At 40.5% G+C, this 27,782-nt stretch overlaps 1 long non-coding RNA gene across 2 annotated transcripts; it reads left to right on the forward strand.

Annotated features, from left to right (window-relative positions):
* On the forward strand, positions 1–27,516 carry LOC105746438 (uncharacterized). Of its 2 annotated transcripts, XR_011645517.1 has the most exons (6): positions 1–109; positions 16,660–16,734; positions 17,972–18,103; positions 20,990–21,073; positions 21,959–24,252; positions 24,294–25,092. It is a non-coding gene; the product is annotated as an uncharacterized lncRNA (long non-coding RNA). The 2 variants fall into 2 exon arrangements; XR_001118808.4 differs by having other exon boundaries at positions 21,959–27,516.
* The last annotated feature ends 266 nt before the right edge of the window (positions 27,517–27,782 follow it).

A 27,782-nucleotide genomic window follows, 5' to 3' on the forward strand; every position in this document is an offset into this window, starting at 1 on the left:
CTTCACAGTAGACCGGATCTCCTAGGTCTTCCTTCTGACCAACAGTACGCTCGCACTCGCCCGGAGTCCCTCCAACGGCGTGGGAGGCTGGAGGCAAAGTAAACCCAAGGTGCCGTGGAGGGGGCGACGCGCGGGGCCGGAAGGGGCGGCAGGGGGGAGGGGGGAGGTCTGCTTGCGCGCCTCAGCAGGGGCCTAAGCACAGGACCCGGTCTACGCCTGTGCGGCGCGCGACTCGTTTGGGCCTGCTCAGCGCCTGTAGGGGAAGCGTGGGCGGCCCTACGTTGAACGCCCTCCCTCTCTGAGACTCGCGGAGTCTCACTGGGTTGACGGAATTTAGAGAAAGTGTCCTCAGACTTTGGGGTTCGCGTTAATCTTTTCTTTGTGATTAGTAGTCACAAACCCTGGAGCCCGTTCATGGGATAGACCGTCGGGGGGCGGGGTGGGGGGGGAAGGTAAGGGAAAGGGGCCATCTATTTGGTAGTGTAGCGATATGAGTGGAATCGCGGGAAACAGTGGAGTTGAGGACAAAGGTTCCGCTTGTTTGCCCTTTACGAATTTTGTGTTCACATGTTCCTCCACCCTCTCCAATTCCCAACCCCTTCTCACCATGCAGGCCTCGGATCTCTTTGCCCTCATCTGTTGTTTGAGTGTTTTGCTCTTTCTTGAATAATGAATGAAAACGCTGAGAGATAGGGCCTCCAACACCTGTGACTGATGGATGGAATCTCGCTTTCCACACCTGTGGAGTCTTTCATTTCTCCCGGCTTTGCGAATAGGCCTCCTGGGGACTTCACCCTTAGCAAGATTCTCCTTCCGATCTCAGTTTACGCCTCTGTGCTTTGTAGGCTCAGTGGAGTGAAATGGCAAAAAAGTACGATAGAGGCTCTAAAAACTTACAGAACTAAACAAAAACTGTAGCATTATAATAGTAATATGTAATATTGACTGAGTGCTTGTTGGGTCCTACGTATGTATACTGTATATACTAAGTCAGTACTCAAAACACTACGCACCGTAAGAATGGTACGGAGAAAGTGTTATAAAGGATGGTTATCAATCATTAGGGCTTCGTCTTTAGACAGGTGATCGGGAAGAAGAGTGTACAGGAGGAAAGAACAGAATGAGAAAAGGTAGGAAGGTGAAAAAGCTTGGATTAGAACTGCGCAAACATTCCTTGAGTTCCCAGAATGTGCCACTGACAGCCCTACTCTAAAGGCGCTCACAATGCAGACAAGGGATAGTGAGTGAACAAATTTTTGCAAGTAAAAACCAATAATAATAACTTCTTGAGTCCCTTACTGTTTAAGGGACTTAATCCTTATTACCTAAGAAAGACAATGCTATTTTAAAGATAGGAAATAGGCACTGAGTGGTTGAGTAACTCATTCAAAGCCACGTAGCTAATTAGCTGAAGAGCAAGGGAAAGGTCAAAGTCGTATATTATTTTGGTTAGAAGTTAGTCTGCATGTGGTATAATAATAGAAGATCAACCTGAAAAGTAGATAAAGGGGAGGGAGAAGATTGGGACGGGCTACATTGACTTTTACATTTCTGTTTCTGAGAATTTTACTAGAGATGGAAATTGAATTTTATCAAACGTTTTTCTGGCAACTCTGATTATGGTTTTTCTCCTAATCTTTGAACAGGATTATCTTAATATAGATTTCCTATTTTGATATATTAATATTAATAAAATAATAGAAATTTAATAAATGCTATTAAGTGACTAATAAAGTGAATTTTAATGTATCATATTAGTAGATTCCCTAGTTTTGAACAATACCTATACCCCTGGAAAACCCATTCTGGTGTTGATCATGCTTTTTTTTAATACCTCTATGTTCAGTTTATTTTTTTTTTAGTATCTTTACATCTCCATTTAAACTTGGCATCAGCCTATAGTTTTCTTTTTTGTCTATCCTCACTCAATTTTGTATCAGGATAATAATAGTCTCATAGAATGCATTTATAAATTTTCATCTTTTTCTGTATTCTGGAATTATTTAAATAACAAGTGAAATAGAGCACTAAGAATTCTCATATAGGTTGGTGGGAGCTGTCAAAAGAAGCAAAGTCACCAGTGTAATCAGAGTGGCAGGTTTATTGAAAGAAACTGTTCAGGTAGGAAGACCTCAAACTGGAGAAGTCAGAGTGAGAGTCTCAAAATGGCAAGCGAGTAACTTAACAAGGGCTTATAAAGGCAATTAGGGGATTTCTGAGTGGGAAGTTACAATGATTGGTTGAAATTTAAGTTCTTCATTACATAGGAGGGCCTTGCAAAGTACGAACCAAGTATACATTGGTCAGCATAGTATACTTGTCCTTTTTTTTTTTTAAAGATTATTTATTTCTCTCCCCTCCCCGCCCCAGTTGTCTCCCGCCTCTGTGTCTATTTGCTGCATCGTCTTTGTCCACTTGTGTTGTTGTCAGCAGCACGGGAATCTGTTTCTTTTTGTTGCATCATCTTGCTGTGTCAGCTCTCCATGTGTGCGGCACCATCATGCTGGGCGGCTCTCCTTACGGGGCGCACTCCTTGCGCGTGGGGCTCCCCTACACAGGGGACACCCCTGCGTGGCAGGGCACTCCATGTGCGCATCAGCACTGCGCATGGGCCAGCTCCACATGGGTCAAGGAGGCCCGGGATTTGAACCGCAGGCCTCCCATGTGGTAGACGGACGCCCTAACCATTGGGCCAAGTCCGCTGCCACTTGTCCATTTTTAATTGACTATCTCGAGTGGACTGAGACCAGCTAGTCACTATATGTTGCAAAAATTGCACCTTTGTTGGGACTGCTCAGCTTTCTCAGACAGTCCATCCTTGGTCAATTTTTATCTTTTGGGAACTCCCTCCCATTTATCAGAAAGGGGTTGCTCCTAGCAACTCCCAACGCAGGAATCCATTTTATCTTTTTTAACAGAGTGTAAACTGGTTCAGCCACTTTGGGAAAATGTTTTACAGTGTCTCCTAAAGCTGATCATAAGCATGCAGCGAGACTATTCCTTCCCAGCAGGAATGCATACATGTGTTCACAGAAACAACTGTACAAGAATGTTCATGGCAGCACTATTCCTTGTTGCCAAAAACTGGAACTCTCAATTGCCCATCAAGTAGAATGGATAAAGTGTGGTGTGTTTACACAATGGAATGTTATTCAGCAGTAAGAATGAGCCCAGTACAATTACACACAACAACATGAATGAATCTCGAAAACATAATATCGAGTCTAAGAAGTCTCCCACAAAACAGTATATACTATATACTTCCATTTATATAAAGTTCAAAATCAAGAAAAACTAATCTGAGATGTTTAAAGTCAGGATAAAAGTTAGCCTTGGGGTTACTGACCTGAAGGGTGCACAAAGGGAGTTTCTGGGATGCTGGTGATTTTCTATTTCTTGCCGTGAATGCTGGTTAAGCAGGGGTGTTTACTGTATGAAAATTCACTTAAAATTGATGCATGTTTATGTACATTATATTGAATGAAAAAAATTTTAAATGACATGAGAAAGAAAGGGAGGGAGAAAGGCAAGAAGACAGGAAGGCATGAGGGAAGGAAAGCGAGGAGGGAGGGAGGGACGGAGGGAGGTTTGGAGGGAGGGACGGAAGGAGGAGGAATGGAGGGAAGAAAAATAGCACATGATATTCCAAACCTGACCTGGCACTTACAGCTAGGCCATGTTATTCTATTAGATATAAACAATCTCACAAAATACCAACCTCAGACAAGGTCACTCTGAAACCATAATAAAATGAGACAGAGCAAGGCATTTCATAAGTTTGTTTAAGCACAGACAAAAACAATCACTGTACCATCCATAAAATGCAAACACCCCTTCTCTCTGCCAAAATGAGTGACTGCTATTTCTTTACAAATTACAGCTTTATTCTCATGCTAGTCTTTCCTTCCTATCGTTAGGGTTTATTGAGATGCCCAATGTAAGAAAGAAATCTTCTGAAAGAAAATAAGGTTCACCCAATTGTGGAGAAGAAAAGAATTTATTCTCAATCTTGTAAGAAGGGGCACACAACCAGAAAATGTGGCTGGTGCCCTGAACAAAGAAAAACGACACAATTTGTACCCCTAAGCCTAGCACGCAAGCCCTTCTTCTGTTTTTCCATAGATTGCATACTTCAGAGGTTACAGCCTATCCAAGAAGATCTAACTTTCCCGGGCAAAAGTTTGTTATTAACCGCTTCCGCCATCACATTCCAACCATTTTAGGTTTTACCTGCTCCCCTTTGCCAAGTAAGGAATGGAATTTAGTGCTGAATTGGTATTGACCTAGCTCTTTCTTCGACATCTTTTTTTTTTTTACTGCCAGTAGGACTGGCTTAAGCTGGTTTCCTTTGTTCCTGCTTAACCTGGAGTGGGAGACAGAGGCTGCCAGGTTACATTAATCAATATTTTATTTCTTTATGTGAAAACTAAACTAATCTTCGTTTCTTACACCCAATCATAGAATCGCCCCAGCTTTCCTACAGCATTTAATTTGAGTAAATCCCCCTTCTTTACACTCCCTCAAATAACCCAACCAAAGCCCAAATCCTACAATAGATTCTTTCTTAACACCTTCTTACCAAGACAGCCCACGGTTCCCCAAGGGGGTGTTCTTTCTTGCTGTAAGGAGTGATAAATCCAATTAGGTTTAAGTACAAATGCATTCCTAGTAGTCTCTGGCTGAAGGGCATTGACACTTGGAAAGGTCTGATTTCTTGAAGATTCGATTAAAACCCAAAACTATGAGGATCTGGTGACTTTGAGGGGATAGATTTTTAAAATTAGCCTTTCCCTTCAGAAATTCCTTCCTGGCCTTTTTTGAGAAATGTATATATTTTTCTGAATCCCGCAAAAAATCAGCTGAGAAATCAGGAAACCAGGAAAAAGTATTGTAATTCTCCTGCAAGAATTAAAGCTTCACAGTCAACACAGAGAGATTACTGATTTAAAGGAAGCAAAAGCAAAAAACATATTGAAAGCAAGAACAGGAAACATTGACAAAGAATCTAAAGTGAACCAGGGAAAAGCAAAAGAGAAGTGGTCACCATCTAAGTAGTCTCACTTGTAGTGGTTGCTATGTTGTACATGTGTTTCATGGCCCTGTCTGCTAACGGTGAGACATCCTTGCAAATAAATATTAATAAATTGATATGCATAGTGCACTTTATACAAATTCTTGGAGTGATGTTCTAAGAAATAACAAGTTTTGGAAGCAAAATAAGTCCTTTAACATGCAATTTCTTTAAGTGATTGTGTTTCGCACTGTTATGCTAGGAGATCCAAACTTTACCATATACAATCCAGCAACATTTGCTGTCATTTTCCAGTGTTTATTTTCACCATAGGCTGCAGTTCTTTGTAAATACTTCAAAAGAAGAAGTGCAAAGAGAGGGTATGAATGTTGTGGAACACTCTGACATGACATCTAGAAGGAACCTAAAAACTGAATGAACAAAAGTTATATCTGATTTAATGACAAAACCAAAATCAAGACAAGGAGACAGATTTTTTTCACCATTTAAAATGTGACTGGACTGGATTTAGTAAAATGCACATTTTGTGAAATATTGACTTTTTTATATCACCACCAAAATATTCGTTAATTTGTCAAAAACATGTTCATCCCTAATATGCCTCAGACAGTCTTAAACCCTAAGAATGCTGACATGAACAAGATTTTGATTGCCCTTTTTCTCTCCACTCCAGCTATATGGGTCTCCTTGTGGTTCTTCTGAAAGCCACGTGTGATCCAACATATTCCCATTTTAGTTCCTTTGCACTTGCTACTCCCTCCTTCTGGAACACTCTACCCCCAGATATACACATGGGTTTACACTCACCTCCTTCAGATCTTTACTCAGACATCACATTTTCAGTCCAGCTTTCCTTGATCATCCTATTAAACCTTGCCACCCCAATCCCACCTAGCACTCTCTATCCCACTTCTTTAGCACTAATAACCATCTAACAAACCATTTATTTTACTCATTTATTTTATCTATTGTATATAAGTTCCATGAGGCAGGGATTTTTGTCTGTTTTTGTAACTGCTGCATTACCAAAGCTTGCTCATAACCAAATCTTTACTGAATAAATAAATGAATGAGGGAATGTATAAAAGACACAGTCACTGTTCTTTAAGGTCTTACAGAGAGCAAATGAATAAGGGCAATAAAATATTTTAAGTGAAGCAGAGAAGCACATGCCAGGCAGGAGAAGCTTGGGCAAAGGCACAGTGGTATAAAACTAGCAAGCAGTCCTTTTTTTTTCCCCCACTTAATAAGATTCAGTAAGCAAACAACAGAAATGTAGTTAACTGCATGTTTTTTCATTGAAAAATTGGAATATATGTTAACCTACCCCAAGAGGAAAAACCTGGCTTAAAAAAGGCCACATTACTTTGCAAATATTTAAAAGAATAGAATTCTTATAGGTCAGTGACTTATTTTTACATCGTTAAATCAAATTGGTAGTATTTATGTAGGACATAATCTTCTAGGAAATCCATAAGCTTTAATCCAACTCTTTTGAGTAAGCACATTAACTGGACTCTGGCCTTTAGCTACATAAGCAGGTAAGGGAAGATATTAGGCTGTGTTATCTAATTTGCATAATCCCAAGAGTCATTTGACCACCTTCAAATAAAAGCAACAGAATTTTACTAAACACAAAATAAGGAATCACAACTAGAAAATCAGAGCCCTGATCTTGGAGTCTGTTGTGAACTCTGTACATGGAACAAAACGAAATTTAAATGAAAACAATATCACCATTCTCAAGGTCTCAGAAATAGATATTTCCTACTAAAAATTAAGAAGAAAAAATATGATTAATTTTAAGACCATCTAAGCAGAGGCTGTTTGAAGATAATGACCAACTTAAACCAAGTAACAAAGACTTTTGGGGGATGGGGTTTTGTGAGTTTAGAAACTTACCTTACAATAGGCTCTTGTATACTGTTGTTTATCATTCCATGGATTCAAATACACGGGCAAATCATATGTCATAAAGAGAAATAAGATTAGATAATAAAAGCCTACCATACTCTTAGATACCGTTCTGAAGAGGTTCCATTATGCTTGATAAATCTGCAGCTATTGAGAAATTGAGAAAACCAATGGATTCAATTAAGTGTGCAGTGCTGGCTGACCTCTACCCTGCATCTGAAATCTTTTTGTTTTTTATTGTTGATAATGTAGTTTTTAGTATATTAATGGTATTTAGTGAATATTAGCTATTAGCAAATATAAAGTATTTTAAAATTTTTCATATGGGTATCTAGACCACCTTCCTAAAAATTAATCAACAATAAAGTTATTAAGTGCTGGTTTATTAATCTTTCAGGTAATGCGGTACAGTAAAAAAGACACATCCTTACTACCAAGTAACTTAAGTTTTAGTTGGAGAGAAATGTACTCATGAAACAATTAGAAAAACAAGATGGTAAAATAAATGCTAAATCTTGTATTATACACTGAAGTCAAATAATGATAGAATTTTTTTAATTGGACATCCCCATAAAAGTCTTCAGTAGAGTCTTCTTAAATATTAAGTGACTTCTCTTAGCTTTATACTTAGGTAAGTGACCAGGTTGTTCTAATCCCCATCTTTCAATCAGCCTGGGACATTTGTATCAATTCAAACACTGTTCTCAGAAGTCATTACATGGAGAAGCAGCTATTAATCAATTGGCAGCACCTAACATTGCACTATTTACAGGTGCATTAGAAGTAAAGATCTGGGAGAATATATTTGGAAATCACATATCTGATAAAAGGTTTAATATCCATGACATATAGAGAGATGCTACAACTCAATAATTTTTTTAAAATGACCCAATTTAAAAATGGGCAAGGGAAACAGTTACAGCTCAGTGGTTGAACACTTGGTTCCCATGTATGCAGTCCCAGGTTTATTCCCCAGTACCTCCTAAAAAAAATTTTTTTTTAATTTTTAAAAAGGCAAAAGATTTAGACATTTGTCCAAAGAAGGAATAAAATTGGCAAAAAAAAAAAAACATGAAAAATGCTCAACATCACTAGTGATTAGGGAAATACAAATCTAAACTACAATGTGATATCATTTCACATTTTTTAGAATGTCCAGTATTAAAAAGACAGAAAACTACAGATATTGGAGAGGATATGCAGAGATAAGAACACTTATTTACTGTTGGTGGAAATGTAGAATGGTACAGCCACTGTGGAGGACTGTTTGGCAATTCCTAAAGAAGTTGAGTATAGATTTGCCATGTGACCTGGCAATACCACTACTGGGTATATACCCAGAAGAATTGAGAGAAGTGACAAGAACAGACATCTGCTCACCAATGTGAATAGCAGCATTATTCACAGTTGCCAAGATGAACACTCAGGTGTTCATCAACTGATGAACGGATAAATAAACTGTGGTGTATACACAATGAAATATTACTTAGAAATGAAGTTGTAAAGCATATGACAACATGGATGAACCTGGAGGACATTACTTTGAGTGAAGCAAGCCAGACACAAAAAGGACAAATTCAATATGACCGCACTATTATGAAATAAATATATTCCATAATCTCATGGATTTAATAACTTGAATATAGGTCACCAGAAAATAGAATGAGTTTAGAGAATGGAAACTAAGGGTAACTTGTGCAGAAGTGGTCAAAAGGGTGTGTGTTAATCTTTGGAAATGGGTAGAAATGGTGAAAGCACAACATGTGTCTGTACCCTAGCAGTGCTAGTATAGAATATGACCGTGGTTGAAAGGGAAAGTCTAAAGTTATGTATATTACTAAAAGAAAAGCTAAAAAGTGTGACATGGGACTATTTAGCAGAGTAAGACCTTATGTGAAATATTAATATGGGTAATATTGCATATATGGGACTGTTTTTCTTTGAAACTGAACAAATGTACGTTGTTATTGCAAGGTATTAAAATCAGACAAAAAAGGCAAACATTATGCTAAGTGAAAGAAACCAGACACAAAGAACTATCTATTGTATGATTCCACTTATATAAAATGTAAATATAAATCAATTTATAAAGATGGATTCGGTTGGTTGTTATATAGGGCTGGGGAAGATAGAGGGATTGAGAGTGACAGCTGGGGGTGCGGAGTTTTTCTTTTTGGAGTAATAAAATTGATCTAAAATTTTTTGTGTGATGAATGCACAGCATTGTGATTATACTAAAAGCCATTGATTACACACTTTATTGATTGTATGGAATGTGAATATCTCTCGATAAAACGGCTTTAAAATAAATAAATATCCAATAGCCAAAAAAGCAGCTTTGTACACCAGAGGAAGGAGAGATTGAAAGGTGATGAATCTTTGTTGCTGTTGTTGTTTTTTAATTATTATTGAAATGATGAAAATGCTCTAACAATGATTGAAGTGATGAATGCACAGTTCATGTGATTATATCAAATACCATTGATTGCACACTTTGGATAGATTGTATGCTTTATTAATATGTATCAATAAAATTAATTTTTTTTTAAAGTAAAGATCTTTAAAGAATTTTAGCTGAACTTGAAACTTAAGAAACTGAAAATTTTCTTAACTATCTCTGTAATCTTTTTCTGAGTTCAGTTACTGCTTTGAAGACTAAAGGGGCCAGAAAATAAAGATGTAACTAACACAGTAGGCCTTCATGAAATATACTTTCTTTATATGAAAAAATTAGTGTGGGATGATTGAGTCGGGGGACTAGGAACATGACATGTCGTATATATATATAGGTCACACGATGGCGATATAGAGCCAGGTTTGTGTTCTGCCGGCCTGAAGGACTAGTTATCTTTGTCCTTAGGAAAGACACAGATCATTTATGTCACATGGCACAGTAAATGGAACAATTGTTTATGTAATTATATCTTTATTTTAAACAGCAGACAAATCTTAATTGTTTCTTCTGTAGACTTAAGACCCAAAAACTGAGAGTGAAGAGGAAAACAGGCTTCCTTAACATGTGCTTGGTTTAAAAAAAAAAGAAAAGAAGAGGAAAAGAGGGAAACGGACTTTGGCCCAGTGGTTAGGGCGTCCGTCTACCATATGGGAGGTCCGCGGTTCAAACCCCGGGCCTCCTTGACCCGTGTGGAGCTGGCCCATGCGCAGCGCTGATGCGCGCAAGGAGTGCCGTGCCCCGCAAGGGTGTCCCCGTGTAGGGGAGCCCCACGCGCAAGGAGTGTGCCCGTGAGGAAAAGCCGCCCAGCGTGAAAAGAAAGAGCAGCCTGCCCAGGAATGGCACCGCCCACACTTCCCGTGCCGCTGACGACAACAGAAGCGGACAAAGAAACAAGACGCAACAAGACGCAACAAATAGACACCAAGAACAGACAACCAGGGGAGGGGGGGAAATTAAATAAATAAATAAATCTTAAAAAAAAAAAAAAAAGAAGAGGAAAAGAATGTGGATTTGACAAGTCCACTTGTTATTCTGAATGTCAATATAAGAAATAGAGGTCATACGGTGTAGAGTGGGATAAACTTAGCTCTGAATCTACATCCTTACCCACTTTTGATTATGGTTTGTTGTTGGTTTTGCTTTTCCCCCCTCTTCTCCCAAATATTCTGGCGAACTTTAAAAATTGACATTTAAAAATATACAGTAGGGAAGCAGACTTGACCAATTGGATAGGGCTTCCATCTACCACATGGGAGGTCCGCAGTTCAAACCCCAGGCCTCCTTGACCTGTGTGGAGCTGGCCCATGCACAGTGCTGATGCACACAAGGAGTGCCCTGCCACGCAGGGGTGTCCCCCGCGTAGGGGAGCCCCACGCGCAAGGAGTACACCCATAGGGAGAGCCGCCCAGCGCGAAAGAAAGTGCAGCCTGCCCAAGAATGGCACCGCACACACAGAGAGCTGACACAGCAAGATGATGCAACAAAAAGAAACACAGATTCCCAGTGCCACTGATAATGATAGAAGCGGGCACAGAAGAACACACAGCTAATGGACACAGAGAGCAGATAAGTGGGGGGTGGGGAGGAGAAATAAATAAAAAATAAATCTTTAATAAATAAATAATAAAAATACACAGTAAAAGCTAAAATGTTTAGCTTATATATCTTGGCATATATTTATTCAAGTTTGAAAACCTTAGTAAATGAAAATATGCCAAAATTAGAATTTCTCATATTCTAAATTTTTAAAGCTTGCATTCATCAATATACTCCTTCTTTGTTACTAATAGGTCCACAGATAAGCATCAAAATGGAAGAGGCAATGACTTTGATGTGTTTGGTATTGTTTATACTTGGAAGAGTTGATCAGTTTTAGTAATCAAAAGTCAAGAATGGTTTTTATCATCAAGAAAATCTGGTCAGGCAAACACATTCAAATGTAAACAGTTTAGTTTACATTACCCTAAAAATAGGGAGTAATATTAAAATTGTTTAAATGGGAAGTGGATGGGGCTCAAGAGATTGTGCACCTCCCTCCCACATGGGAGTTCCTGGGTTCGGTCACTAGTGTCATCTAAGAAGAAGACGAGCAGACACAGCAGACAGCGAGCACAAACAATGGGGGGAGGGGAGATATAAATAAAATAAATCTTTTTAAAAATTGTTTTAATGTAGTATATTTTTCCAAATGTCTTTAGTTTAAAAAATTAAATTACCCATTATTTTTCTGGTTGAAGTCTGATGCTGTTTTTATTTTGCATCTCTTCAAATATCAAATGACATGAATACCTTCAGGTTTTATTTTGGCTGTAAAATTAAACCTCTTCTCCCTCATCTCCCAAATGAGTCAAGAAAATAGTAACATTAATTTATTAGAGTACTTGACTCTAAAATAATAATACCAAAAGCTTTACCAACGGAGATACTATCACACATTCACAGACACAACACTGACTGAATTGGTCTGAATATGATGTTCCTGATTCTAAATTTTTTTCACGATGGCAGCTTCTTAATTATGAACATTTTCAAACATATAGAACAGTTGAAAGAATAGTAAGTTGGTCACCTGAATATCCACTTCCTGGATTCAACATTAACATTTTGCCATATATACTTAATTTATCTGAATGGCTATCGATTTATCTATCTACACCTATACATTTTTATGAACCATTTGAAAATAAGTTGTAAACATCATGATACTTCAACCCTTCATGCTACAGTATGTATCTCCTAAAAATAAGGATATTCTATTTTATAAAACCGTAATGCTATTATCACACGTATGAAAATTAACAAATATCATTTAATATGCAGTTCTGTATTCAAATTTATCAATTTTTCCCAAAAAAGTCTTTTAAATATGCACACACATTTCAAATTGCATAAATGACTAAATTACATGGATATATATGCAGCGTAAGTTAAAGCTAGCAAAAGTGGAAGTTATCATAAATGGAAGTTAGCAGAGCTCAAGTTCAAAAAGGTTTGGTCAAAAATATGGACAAGGTGAAAAGTCAGCAAGAATGTATTGAAAACTGAAACTACATGATAATTACCATTTCTGACTGTATGGATATATAGAGCATTAAAGGCTTTGAGCCTTTGTTCCTAATCTAACTCAATGAATGGCATCGGTAGAGAGCTCCTGAAATTTCTTTTTAATTTCAATGTTTTTAAAAATGATTCAAAAAGTCATAATTTCACGTAAAACATTAAGCTAGAAGTGAAGTATATTTGTGATAGTTTATCCTAAATGTTTAGTTTGTTTGGCCTTTTCTAACTTCTAGACAGTAAAATAGTTTTTGTGTCATAGTCATCTTGCACGGATCATACTTTTATGAAAAGGCATGTTATCAAGCATAAGTAAAGGTAATATTTGAATTATTTTGTTTACATTAAGTTGTCATGCTCATTTGCTTTTATTTTATTTTTTTGTTTTTAGGAGGTACAGGGAATGATCCCAGGACCTTGTACATGTGAAGCAGGCACTCAACCACTGAGCTATACCCACTCTGTTTGTTTGCTCTTTTATTTTTTTAAAGATTTATTTTATTTATTTATTATTTCTTCCCACTCCCTCATTGTTTGCATTTGCTTTGTCTGCTTGTTATATACTGTTATATACTGGTAGGCACCAGGAACTGAACCCAGGACCTCCAATGTGGGAGGGAGGCACCTAATCATCTGAGCCACATCCACTCCCTGCTTTGTTGTGTCTCTCACTGTGTTTTCCTCGTATCTCTTGTTGCATCATCTTTTGCATCAGCTCACCGTGCCTGTCCACTGTGTCAGCTTGCTGCCTTGCTCATCTTCTTTGGGAGGCACTGGGCATCAAACCTGGGACCTCCCCTGTGGTAGGTGGGAGCTCAGTCCCTTGAGCCACATTTGCTTCCCTGTTCATTTGCTTTTAATAGGTCTGTTTCATTTTGTGTTTCAGCGCATGGTGCAGAGAGAGTTGTTTATGAAGAAACATAATTCAGGGCAAGAAGGGATGGGAAAGAAAGAGAATTCTTGAGGGGCATACAGACCCAAGTTGTGATTGGAATACTGGACCGATACAACATGAAAAAAAGGTGACCCATGAGATACTTAAGCACTAAATTATGGGGAGGAACTCTTACTGCTATAGGTATTCTGGAAAAAAAAAAAGAAAATTGGTATGGCCTGGAGTTGAGAGGGAGGCTTCAGAGTTTCATGAAGGATAGTCAGATTTGCATAAGAAAATGCAATTTTCACTTGTATTGCAGGTAAGCAAAACCATGTGAGAAGAACTGTCTTGGCACACTTGCAGACAGGGGTTTGGGGTAAAGGGAAGTGACTGGGAAGCAGGGAGGGTAAAAGAAAGATGGAGGTGAAGTGATAAAGCCATGCAAGAGCAAACCTCGCATTTTCCTGGGATAAAAGAGCAGTCTTTTCTTCCATTTTTATGCCCACCTTGTCCCAGAAGTGGTAACTCTGGCAATCATTGAAGAAGTGAAGGAGTAGAATTTTGAGGTGAAAACAGGTGAGTAGATTGACTTAGTTAAGGAATTTGAGAATAGGAAGAAAAGAGATGGATGAATTTGATATTAATTCAATTTGGATGGCTACCATCTAGCTATAAAAGTGGCAGTCAGTAGATTTGTTTATCCTTTCTTTTTCTTTTTTTCCCCTTGTTCTTCTTAATATTCTTGGGACTTCATTCCTGAATCTGAACAAGAATCAAACTGTATTAACCTTTACCATATTGAAGTATTTCACAGTCATCCAAAGCATCTGTTATAACTGAGTGGCTAATATGTATGTGTTCTAATCATTTCCTACTAAAACTTTCAAACCTTTCTGGATCCCAGGCTTGATCTCTCTGACAGATCTATCCTTGCAAGTGTACACACAAGAGAATCTCCTTTTGGGAACACCGTTCATGCATTTGAAAATTCTGCCCCCATTAGCACTGAAGTTGTTGGCAAGTAGGAGCCTACATGAATAATTCACTACCAGTTTCAAGCAGGACAGGACAGATTATGCAGCAGTAACTAACAAACTTCAATAGTTTAACACCTTCTCACCCACGCTCTGTCGTTCTGCTCCTCAGAGTCACTAGGAATCCATGATGACAGAAGCTTAACACGTGCTTCTACAATTTCTGAGGCAAGAAAAAAGGAGAATGGGCAAATTGTGCAAAGGCTCTTAAAGCTTTCACATATCGGTAACATAGGTCACTTCTGCATATGTTTTATCACCAAAGTCAGTCATATGGTCACACCTAATTTCAAAGGGGCAGCAAAATGCAATCTTACTATGTTCCTGAAAGAAAGAATTTCCAGACTATTTGTGAATAGCCCTAATGACATTCACTCTATCTTACTTGTTTTTTCCCCTTTCCCTACTTTTTGTGAAAATGTATATTTTTTCTAGGCAGTACCGGGGATTGAACCCAGGACCTCATACATAGGAAGCAGGTCCTCAACCACTTGAGCTACAACTGCTCCCTCATATTATTACTATTATTATTATTACTATTTTAAGGTATCAGGGGCCAGAGATTGAACCTGGGACTCATATGTAGGAAGCTGGCACTCAACCACTGAGCCACATGGTTTTCTTGAGTTGGTTTTATCAACTCAAGTTTTTTTTTTTTTCAGGAGGCACCAGGAACCAAATTTGGGACCTCCCATGTGGGAGGCAGGTACTCAACTGCTTGAGTCACATCCGTGCCCCGAATTATTATATTTTTTTAAAGATTAGTTTATTTCTTCCCACCCCCTCATTGTTTTTGTAATCACAGTATCTGTTTGTTGTGTCCTCGTTCCTTTTTCAGGAGGCACTGGGAACCAAACTTGGAACCTCCCACATGGGAGGGAGGCACCTCTGCTCCCTGCTATGTTGTTTCTTTCATTATGTTGTCCTTCTTGTATCTCTTGTTGTGTCATCTTGTTGCAGCTGACTGCACCAGCCCATTGCATCAGCTCTCTGTTTTGCTCATCTTTAGGAGGCACCAGGAACCAAACCCAGGATGTCCCATGTGGTAGGTGGGAGCTCAATCGCTTGAGCCACATCCACTCCCCCTGTATTATATTTTTAATGGAAAACTCTGCCAGGATTGGGTCACTTGCTGAAATGACAAGTAGGGGACGAGGTGCCTTGTGCACATTAATATGTTTATGGAACATATTAACTGTAGTGAATGTGATAGCACTGAATCACACCAGCAGCACCTACCTTTTTTCCATGGAAACCAGGAGACATTGTGTAATTTATCACCAAGTGTGTTGCCTAAATTACAGTCAAAGGCTTTCTTCCCGGGCATCGTGCTTCTCCAGGCATGTTCCAATTATCCTTAATGCATGGAAGAAGCAGCTATTTCCCACTGACTTGTGAACTTCACCAGCTGACCAAGTGCTGGACAACATGTTATATATTTCTCTCTGACTGTGTCACCTTACAGCAGGGTCACTTGAGAGTTTTCTGTTTTCATTATGGAAATGACGGGCATGCCTTAACAATGTGGAGGAGTTAGTTATCTGTTATCCTAAAGGGCACTGGCCTTGACATAGAAAGAGCTTCGCACAGGCTTGCCATCCATCTGGGTTATGTTTGTTTATTTTCTGCTTTTAAAATGATTTCCTGTTTGGTTTTGCATTTTGCCACCTGTCTGTTTTTAGTTTCTCACCTTTGGCATTCATTCTAAACATTGTTACGTGTTAATGATGGAAGCCATTACTGACGACTAGTAAAATCACACTTTGAAGTTGTTTTCCCAGGTCCTCCAAGAGGGCGTAAGTCATGTCTGTCTGGTTCGCCACTGAATCCCCATTACTTGGGATGTTCCCTGGCACAAGGTGCCCAACAAATACTATTGAATTAATAAATGAATGATGGATGGATGGAAAAGGTGTTATTGACTTGCCTGCATAGTCGTTCTCTATCTTTTGACCAAGGGCAAAGTTTGCAATCTGCTTGACTGGAATGAGAGAGACAGAGGCGTTTTCCACCTAAACTAAGCCCTTGAATTATTTTAGTTGTGATACTATTTTTTCCTTCCACCATTCTCTATTCACACCTGACTTTCTGGCCAAACTAACTGAGTGGCCCTTCTCAGAATGGGCATGTTCCTTGTGCTTCTGCTCTTTGCTTCCTCTGTCTTGTCCCTCCCAAGTGTCCATCTGAGCAACTCCTTAATCTCAGTGCAGTAAATATATCTCTTTTTGGGTGAAAACTTTAAATCCTTTCACCAAAATTAGGCTGGCTAACTCCTCTCATTTCCCCATAGTGCCCATGTCTATTGTCGTGTGGACAGCGATGATCAGACAGGGAATTCTGGAGATTCTGCTATAAAGGGATGAAGGTAAGTTCAAAGAAATAAAATGAGGGAGTAAATTAAATGAGTAAATTAGGGGGAAAGAATACTGGTAAGACATGGTGAGAATACCAGGGGAGGAAGCCAAGAATACAAAAAGAGCTTGCAAGGGAAGGTTAAAACTCCAGGAAGGGCTGCACTGCCAAGGTAAGCATATACCATTCCTGTTTTCCCTGGCAAAGAGACGTCCTTCCCATGTGAATGATGCTATCATGAGAAAACTGCTTGGAACTGAAAAAAAACTAATAATTAAAGGCAGAGCCATGGGTGGTCCACTAGTTCTACATGATTCAAGGAAGGTCTGGCGAGGGGTTGAGGAAGGCTTATGTCACAAAGACTCTCAATGAGTGACTTTGAAGTAGAGGTTTCCAGTTATGCATAGAAAGTGAGTGTCCATAGAAAACAATGAAAGAGAAGTGAGAGGTTATGCCTGTAATTTCTCCTGTGGCCTTTTGGTCTAGTCAATTAGATTTTTAAAAATTGACATTAGAACTGACATTAGAACACTTGCAATTGGAAATGATGGGATCTGTGTAAATTTGCTTGGGAACAGAGCGATTGTCATAGCCTGTTGTGTAAATTGCTGACTCCCTAATATCACCAAGAAGGGTTGGATCTGGTGGAGGAGGGAGTGACCACTGAGGGGAGTCAATACATATCTCTCATGTAGAGCTTATCACTGGGTGTGTTATTATCGTTGTGGGAAAGTAACAACGAGTAGCAGTCAATTCAATGAGGGTCAGTTGAAGAGACAAAGCAGATAAACACACAGTTTGGGATGAATGGGGTGGGAGAGAGAAGAGGTGGGTTTACTCGGGGAAAGGAACTAGAAGCAAGGCACAGGGTAAGTCTATCAGCTATGCTGACCTCTTCCTTGACTTGCAAGGCTGGGCAAGACAGCCACTGTGGATTGTACTTTTCATACCCCTAAGGTTTGGCAGCAGGTGAGTGGAGCACGCATACTTTCAGCTGACAAAGCACATGCTTTGAGTGCCAGCCAACCAGACCTCTGAAATATTTGGCCAGAAGGAACATCTGAAAGTTCCAAAGAAGCACTTAAATGGTGATCATGAGGGGGAAAAATGTTGTTGGGATTAATATTTATTTTATAGCTTATACTTTTAAAATTATAGCTCACATATTTTTTTATATTGTATGGCGCTCTAAAGATTTTAGTTCAGCCCTAAGTCTTTGAGGTGAAGAAATGATGGTATTCTGTCCAAAGGGGCGCTGTCGTTGAAGCCAGAGGAATCAGTTCCAACATACAGGACAGAAGCTGCTGGTGGAATCAAAGGTGGGAAGGCGGAGGAGGAGGTAGAAAAGGAGCAATCACTTGCCTGAAAGCTAAGAATAACAAGTAAGTTACTGCAAAGAGACCAAGTGGAAGATGGTCTGGAGAAATTTTAGAGACTTAGAACAGGTGCTTGAAAAGGTCTTTCAAGCCACTTGTATGGGTGAACTGGGTTTATTTTTAAAAACTAGGAAACTTAGAAGTGTAGCAGATGAGCTCTTACCCTTGGCAGAGCTGCTTGCCTGGCAGAGTGGGGAGACGGTACCAGGTGAAGAAGGGTGCACCCTGCCCTGGGTCCTGGCCAGAGGAAGCCTCCATGGCAGAGGGCACTGCCAGAGGCAGGCTCAGTAGTTAGGACAGTGACTGGAGCGGCTGAGGGTTCACCATTTGCATGATGAGTGCTGGAGCAATCAGTCAGGGATAGTCACTGCAGCTCTGGACACAAGACAGCAGTGGGGAGCCATCCTAGAAAGCCTTCCTCATTTTGAGCCAGAGAAAGAATGTTGGAAGAATCAGGCACAGAATCCCATTGTGCTGTTAATATCTGCATCCTGCCTATACCCAAGTTTGGTGGCCTGGGGACGCTTTCTGTCACCCAGAGAAGGAAGAGTGCAAGGTCACAGCTGGCAGAGATGCTAGCCTTATAAACTTAGTGGATACAGGCTAATTAGAATGCGCTGGCGCTACTCCAGGTGAGTCAGTTTGACCTAACTTAATCAGCGAGTGATAAACTGCCCCTGGGCAAAGGGCCCAAATAAGCCTTCGTATCAACTCTCAGCTCTGGGTTGCTTAAATCAATAACCAAAGCAGTATTTCTTGGATATCTTCTACCTGTGACATAGCATGACCCTTCAGAGGTCGCTGTTTCCTTTGATATTCATTATGGAAACTGTTGCCCTCCTTAATGTTGCCGTCACCTCATGTCCAGAAATCCTGCTTCCTGCTCAGTCTTTGCTGCTTGCTCTCTAGCATCCCTTGTGAGGTAGCCAAAGTACAGACCCAGCCTGTCTCCTTTCTGTTGCAAAGCACCACTAACACACAGCAGTCGCACAGGACAGACTCTTTTTTAAGAAGATGTGGCTCCTGGAGCAGACTGAACTATTATAGCCTGGGGCAGGAAATCATTTCAAATGCAATGTCAGGCATCCTCATTCCTGGAAATGCAGTGGTCATTTCTTCCACGAGCAATTTCTTTCTGTGTCCCTCCCTGACAACCCAAGGGAACCCAAAGCCAGAGCTGCCTGAAAAGAGATCAAGAAATATCCCATCCTACCACTCACACACATACACACACAACCATAAAACTGTACAACACCATGTAAACAATACAGCAAAATTAATAGCATAATTATAATAATACTGTTTCACAAATTGTATCCATTTTACAAAATGTTAAAAATGGGGAAAACTACATTGTGAGGGGGTTTATGGGTACTTTGTTCATCCTGCATGTTTCTGTAAACCTACAACTACACAAAGTTAAAAAAAAATTTAAAAAAAGAATGATCCATCCTTCTATTTTGATGGAACTGCTGTTTATTAAGTCTCAGGGAATGCACTGACTGCTTATATTACCTCATTTAATCCTCTCAATAATTATTTGTGGTAGATGCTCTTACTTTACTGATGAGGAAACTGAGACTCAGAGTTAATTTGGGCAGAGACACACAGCTAAAATCTGTACCCAGGTCTTTCTGACCCAGTCTAGGCCTCTCCTGACTACACTTGCTGCCTCCTTGTGTAACCCGATTCCTTCACTGACTCCTTAGGTCGTCAAAATTAAAATCTATTACCTACCCCTTACCTCAGCAAAACTTTCTCTACAGTCGGGTAAAAACATTGCCCTAACATTTTCTTCCATGCAACTGAATCCTTTCCCCAAGAGCTCTCTCAGAAATAACCCTCCCTCACCTGAGATAACTTTCATATCCGTTCTGATCTTCTTTGCAAGGAATTGTTTCTCCTCATTACTCTTCTAGATAGCTTTCTACTGTCTCTCCTTCCCCTCCTCAGTGCTCTGCTTTGTCAGCGCCTCTGAGGAAAGAGCCTCATTTAATACCAGGAGCGCACATCCCCCTTCCCCACTCCCCTTTTGACGTGGGTGAATCAAGCCCCAGGATCAGGCTACAGCAGGATGTCTGACTCCTGGAATGAGTCTCTCAGGGATTTTCTCTGTGGCTGTGGAGGGCCCTCCCCAGCCTGACGCTGTACTTTCTTCTTGCTAACTCCCTGGCCTTCCTGGAGCTGAGCTTAGCACTCTGTTAAGTCAGGGCACTCGGCCCTCCTGAATCTTCACAATTCTAAGCTATGTTCTTGCCACAGGTTGTGATAACAGCCACAGGAAGAGAGCATAAACTAAAACGGAGTTATAAACACTGTGGTTCCCTCTGAGACAGCAACGACACGAAGCCATAGTCCAAACGAGATCTTAAACAAGGGCGAACTAACAGTTAGGACTATCTCCAGGCACCAAAAGATTAGTATTCACGAGTCAGTAGACAAAATTGTTGAGTACCTGTTGGGTAGGAGGCACTCTACCAAGGAAATGTTAAAAATTAATAAAGGAAACAAGACATGACTGCACTGATGGAATTCATAGCCTCTTTTTAGAGATAGGATACGAAAGATAATTATCCACACCACACAGGATATGCCAAGCTGTAAATGTAAATGATGACAGTTATAGAAGTTCAGAGGAAAGAGATAGTACTGTGACCTGGGAAAGGAAGACGAGACTTTAAGCCAGAGATGAGGCTCACACACAGTCTGAGCTAGGTAGGCCAGGAGGGGGAAGGGCATGTGGTCAGTGCGAGCAGGATGGCATGAGCGAAGGTGTGGGGGTGGGGATGTGAGTGATGTGCCCAAAGGACAATGAGTCATCTCCTTGGCTTTCTTTACAGCAGCCACATAACAGCAGACACATAGGTTATTGCTTTCTTTCTTTTTTTAAAGACCTCAAAAATGAAACAAGAGACCCAAATTCTCAATATAGAAAATAATATGCCTGTGATGTCAAGGCTCAGCGGCACTGAGAAGGTGAGAATTCCTGAGCCCAATATGATCCTAAACCCTGACAAAGTTCTCACCCTTGTTGTCTGGAAACGCCATTTATTTTATGCTTTATTCGGGTAATGCTTTGGAAAACCCCCAAATAACTTGTTTAAACCTTTCTTCTGTTACTAAGTATGGTGTCAGCAATTATTTTGGCTTTGTCATAATTGATCACAAACTTTCCTATTGTTTTAAAACACTTTAAAGCTATTTGGAGTCAGGAAACATCTCTGTAAGGAAACTAACCCTGATAACACTTCACATACACAAATGTCTAAGTGACTTGACATCAGCATTTGTTGTGTTGTGTGCATTTGTTTTAAGGTGTGGTTTCTGAGTCCTGTATTTTTGAGTTTTGGATATGTATTAATGGTGATGAGTTGTCAGGGTAGTTTCCCAGCCAGAACGGAGGCAGAGCTACCTCCAAGACATAAACAGAAAGATTTTTTTGTTTTTCTGGTATGTTTCTATTGAGGAATATTAGCTTCCTCTGACTCAGAACTTATAGGAAGATTTCCATTATTTATCATCTTTTAAAAATAATTTTTAATCAACTTACTTTTCCTAAATGATTACTATACATTTTCAGTGTGTTTAGAAAGAAAATTAATTCTCACTTCATGATTTTAGCAAAACAAACATTACCAGAGGACTGAAGGAACAATCACTGGAGACATTGTGTTCTCTTAGTCATAGACATATACTAGGAAAAATTCAATCAAGCCTCACTTAGGTGTATTAAAATAGCATTTTCCCAGCTCAGAATCACATTTCAATGGGTGCCTAGGTGTAAAGTTATGCCAAATATAACCTAGCCACAAAATAGTGTCGCGTGTAATACACTGTTTTCTATTTTGTTTTAAACAACAGAATGCGGCATGGAGCAATGAACATAATGGAACTAGCAATGAGCAACCCTGAGCTGCACGGAGCTGTGTAACCTTGAGCAAGTCACCTAACCTCTCCGGGCATCTTGGATGTCTTCATTTAGAAAATGTTGGGGGTGGCGACAGTTTGCAGGGGATGTGGGGGAGGGGTGTAGAGGGTGCTGGAAGAGGGGGAAAACCCATCATGCCTTATTAATTGTGGTAATGACAAGCAAAAAAAATGTATGCAAAAACTCTTTGCAAATTATAGGTCTTTTTATATAGCACTTAAAGGATCATAGAGGTGGCCATTTGGGGAAAATGAGATATATGCACCTCTGCACATATACATTCTTGTTCCTTTGCAAGGAAAACCAAGAAGGCTGACTCAATTAATGAACTTTGTAAAATCAGGTTTTGATTTTGATAGAAATTACCTGGACTTTTGCTTTCATGGCTACAGAAGAAACCACTCCCTGACTGCCCAAAGTCATGCAGCTAGTAACAAAGCTGGGTGTGGGACCCAAGAGGTTGGCCCAGCACTTAACTTGCCTCTGCCAAAACTGCACGATACCTCTCTGGTAGCGCCGTTGCTTGAGAGTGTTAGAAGGGACAAAGACATGTTTTCCATTGTGATTCAGTCTGGTCCTCTGATATCTCCCTCACCCCAACGGCAGATATTCTTCTCAGCCTGAAACTCTCCCAGTGTTCAGGAATCCTACTGTGTTTCTAAGTATTCAGGATGCATATGCATCCCACTTTCCCTCACCCCCAACTTCTTCGACTCCAATGTTCCTCCCATCAGATACGTGGCTCACTGTTGTAAAACCAGTCCATAGCTCAGCATCCCAGAAACTGATTGTATTGCCTGGTGAGGCGAGGGAAATTTGTTCTTGAGGATAAGGGTCACTGAAAGAAAATATTAATGTTTAAAATCAGAAGCTAAAGAATAGCACATATTTCCAAAAGAGGAAGTCCTAATGGTTTTCTGAATGCACAAATGATAACTTGTGAGAAGCTTTTAAGGAGCTTTCAAGCTAACTCTAAAGGCCCAAGGTTTTTTTCTTTGAGGCTCCTTAATGGAGTCTAAACACTTCATTGTGTTCACCGGAGCAGCGAATTGAATACAAATTGGCAGGCCTTAAAAGGGAAGCTGTGTGTTGGGGCATAATGGCGTGAAGCAAGTTAGTATTTTGTTTTTCTTTATGGTGTTTAAATGCTCTTTTGAGAGATGAGTATGGCCTCTTCTCAGAGTGTTTCCTTTTTCCACTACGGGTCACCAGCAATGTCATCTCCTCCTACCGCCTTCCCAGCTTCAGGCCCAAGTAGCCACTTGAGGGCAGTCTAATGCCTTCTTCCCTCACGCTCGCCATTGTCCATCCTGCCTTCCCTACACAGGATTCTCAGATTATCAAACTATTTTGTGGTCCCTCTTATAATATAATGGTCATTACCAATCTCAGCATCTTCTTAAAAAGAAATGATGGGCCACATTCTTACCATATTCAAAAACAAAGCATTATACTTGTACAGTCTTTCAAGGGACATTCAGGAGCATTATCCCTCAAAAGAACCTCCTGAAGTAAGCAGGGCAGGTCCAATCATCTTCTGTAGTAGGGACACCTTGGCTGGGAGAGGTTAAATAAATGTTTAAACCTCCATGGGTTCTAAAGTGGCAGGTTCTCTGATGCCTTGACCAGGCCTCACTCCTCCAATCATCTTGAAATAAGATCTGGCCTTTGTTTTGAAGGAATGTCAGTTTTTAATGAAGATATCAAACTGCAAATAATCTAATAGAAAAGGAAAACTGTACGTGTTCACATTTTTTTTCCTGACTACTCATAAAATGGTTTTGATATCAAGGAAGAAGAAATCAGAACCCCTTTCAAAATTTAATATAAATCCATTTAAGCATGGAAATAAACAGCTTGCCCAGATCTTTTCCCCACTCTTCCATCCACACTAGGCAATTTAATTAATGGGCAAACAGCCCAGTGGTGGATTTTTCCGATAGAGTGGCATGAACAAGTAAGATGCATCTTTGCACATAGCTCGTTGGCACATTACTCTGGCTGTGTTACAGAAACAGAACAGAATCGTATGGTTCCTGGAAAGTAATTCTTTGGCAGGCTCTAGCTTCGGGTGAATCCACATAGCAAAATTGTTCAGGTGGCCCACTCTGGTGCCAGGGCATGGCGTAGATGGCAGAGGATGTAAGTTAAATGTGTGTGTGATGGTGCAAGGTCCTGAGTGGGGAAGGAGGACTCAAGGGGATCCTGACAGACCCATAAGAACAAGGCTGTAAATTATTCCTGCTTCCTCTGACCCATAAGAAAAAGGCTGTAAATTATTCCTGCTTCCTCTGCTCCCATAATCCATTCATTTAGTCATCAGATGTATCTTGCATATCTATTGCATACTCAGCATTGAACAAAGAGTTTTGCATAAGTAAGCATAAGAGATGAACTTTTAAAGGATTAAAGTAATGTCCATGTTTTCGATAAGCTTCCAGTGCAGAAAAGGAAGGCACTTTTCAAGAAGCTATTTAATAAATGTTTATTGAGCTTCTACTCTTGTGCAATGGGAAGCTCCAAATTGAAATAGTGGTATAGTACAGTGTAGAGACACAGATATTAGACCCCATTTTATTGACATGGTCAATGTTAAACAGCAATGCAGAAGAGGTAGGGAGGTGGAGCCTGCTTTCAAAACTGCCCCAAGATTGCGGTCAGAGTCAAAGTTGGAATCAACTAGAGAACAGTTCAAGACTTTGTCTGAAGCCTTGGTTTTTAAAATTGTGGGCAGCAGGACAAACTCCTATCTTAGACTTTAGGCTAATCAGACATTTGCACTCTTCTCAATACTAGAACTTGTTCTGAGAGAGGCCCCACTACTTCCATTTCCATGTCTCTTAAAAAAGGTCTAGGTCGAATACGAGCCTTAAAACAGTCTTTTATGACCTGCTTAACAGAAGTGTCCTCAGCACTGTGGCTGAGGATTCCATGTCCTTGCCCTCCCCTAGCAAACGGCAGGAGCAACCCTTCCGTGGAAGAACTGATTCTGCCCATTTCAAATCAAGGTTGATATCAGAATTTTAAGTCCTCTCTTTACAGTCCAAAACGGACGTTTCTTTTCTTGACCACCTAAAAAGAGCTCAGACTCAGTTCAAGAGACTTCCATCAGAGAAAGAGAATCTTGGCTTTGGAAAATGGAGGTAGTATGGTATTTTGCGGTTCAGACTTTCAGTGAGAATCAATAGAATGCTCTCATTCTTAATTTTTATGATGTTCTACCTATTTGGTAATTTAAGGGGGCTCTCCCTCAAGTTAAAAAAAAACTATGGTCGTTTTAGCTGGTCTTGCTCAGAGTACATGACAAGATGCTCCAAGCATAGAGTAGGAGAAAGTGTATGTTACAGTGAAGCCAAACACCTCCCTATAATTAACTGTTTTATCAGCTGCCTTGAAAACCTATCATTGGGAATTTCCAAAAGAAAAAGACTTAGGTTCCCAAGCTGAGACTGTTTGGAACCTGGTTCCTGGGGTTTCCTTTAACTATTATTAAACATTTCCATCCCTGAAGGGGGTCATTAGGTGTGCAAGCCCATTTTATTTAATTCTCTATTTGTTTTGGTTGTAGTTCTCTCTATATTAGAATCACTAGGACTGCAACAAGAGGTAGAAATTTAGGGCCAAATATTTTGCCCGAATAGGGACTCCTCATTTTACTTTCCAGTTAATAAAGATGACCAGGGACTGTCCAAGATAAGCACTTCTTCCCTTGTATTCCTTCACCTGTCAAATCTCAATGTTCAGTTCTGTTTGGACATTTAACAGTAAGAGGAGGAGGGCTGGGAAGTCCAGGTTTACCTGTCCACAAAGGTAATTCTGTAGGGAAGACACTGGGTCCTGAGAGCAATGAATGCCTTAAAAGAGATGTAGCCTGCTGAGGCGTCAGGCCCTGAGGCCTTGAACAGATGGAGGAGGATTTTACACAGGAGAATGGGTCTATGCTGACTTGGTACCACCCTGGTTTCATGCCTCATCTTGACATCTCCTGCTAACTTAGTTTTCAGATAAATCCTAGCATTATATACCTGGGATTCTAATTTAAGCAGGTATCTGACCTTGGACTGCCTCAACTCTATTTTGGTTTCATGGACTATATTCTAGTGTCCAGCCACAACTTTCTCCAGCACCAAACTTAACCTGCCCCTGAAGTCCTAATGGCCAAGATTCCCTTGAGGCTCTCCTCCTTGACTCACCTCGGGTTCCTAGATTTCCCTATATTTAACCCCATCTCCACGGTGCATCTACTCGGAGTTTGTAAGCCAACTTCAGCTGCTTTGGCTACTCCTCATTTCTCAAGGTCAGACTCTGGAGCACTTCAAGTATAGAAAACAGAATTTAGCAATGTATGGCTATTAAACATTTGCAATATGACCTGTGAGTCCATTTCAGGAATGGAGGTCCAGGTTTCAATACAGGGCCTCCTGGTCCATATGGTAAACTGGCCCACGCACAGTGCTGCCGCGCACAAAGGATACCGTGCCACTCAGGGGTGCCCCTGCGCAAGGAGAGCCGCCCCGCAAGAAGAGCCACCCCATGCGATGAGTGCAGCCTGCCCAGGAATGGTGCCGCACACACGGAGCGCTGACGCAGCAAGATGACGCAACAAAAAGAAACACAGATTCCCAGTGCCACATGATAAGAATCCAAGCAGACACAGAAGAACACACAGCAAACGGACACAGAGAGCAGACAACAGGGTGGGGGTAGGGGAGATAAATAAGTAAAAAATAAATCCTTAAAAAAAAAAGAAACCAAAATTATTATGGTCAATGAATAATAATTCCACTTACTCACAGGAGCACTGAGAAAACCTTCCCTAGGCTAATTCCAGCCAGCCTTCTGCCACCACCACCCGTGATGAATCACAGAGGCCGCTGCCAGGGGCATGGCATTTTGGGACTACGCACATATGACTTAAGATATAGGAAAGGGATGGGGGAAAGAAAGATATAGACCTGTCCAGGACAAAGGATCAAAGGGTCACCAGTACCCCACTCCCCTCCTGAGACCTTGTGACAGCAAAAATATTCCCTTAACATTATTTTATACTTGGGAGTAAAGAAGAAAATTCAGCCAATCTCAGAACATTTTGCATCTACCAATGTTCCTTGGCCTGGCACACTGTCAGAGCTATGTCACACAGGGAAATGGGTGTGGCTCAACCAGATGGGCTCCCGTCTATCATATAGGAGGTCCAGAGTTCAATGCCCAGGGCCTCCTGGAGGGCAAGCTGGCCTATGCGGTGAGCTGGCCCACGCGGGAATGTGGCCCTGCACCGGAAAGCCACCCCACACGGAAGTGCTGGCCAACACAGAGAGCCGGTGCACCAAGATGACGTAACAAGACTCAGAGGAGAGAGAAGAAGAAGATGTAGCAGAGCAGGAGAGCTGAGGTGGCACAAGAGAGTAACCAGATAATGGGGAGAATGGGGGCAGAAATAAATCAAATAAATCTTAAAAAAAAAAAAGCTATGTCACACATTCAGCTAACCTTCCTTGTACCAAAGAAAAGGTAGTGCTTTCTTGCTGTTTCACTACTACTTTAAACATTCCCAATGAAGGTATCTTTTTTTTTTCTTTCTGAGATACCAGGGCTGGGGATTGAATCCAGGACCTGGTACATGGGAAGCCAGCATTCAACCACTGAGCCACATCAGCTCCCCTGAGTTGGATTTTTCCTTTGTATGCTTTGTTTGCTTTTGTTTTTAGGAAGCACCAGGGATCAAACCTGGAACCTTCTATGTGGGAAGCAGGTGCT

This window comes from Dasypus novemcinctus, chromosome 13 (genome assembly GCF_030445035.2).
Source record: "Dasypus novemcinctus isolate mDasNov1 chromosome 13, mDasNov1.1.hap2, whole genome shotgun sequence".
In the NCBI taxonomy this organism is placed as follows: domain Eukaryota; kingdom Metazoa; phylum Chordata; class Mammalia; order Cingulata; family Dasypodidae; genus Dasypus; species Dasypus novemcinctus.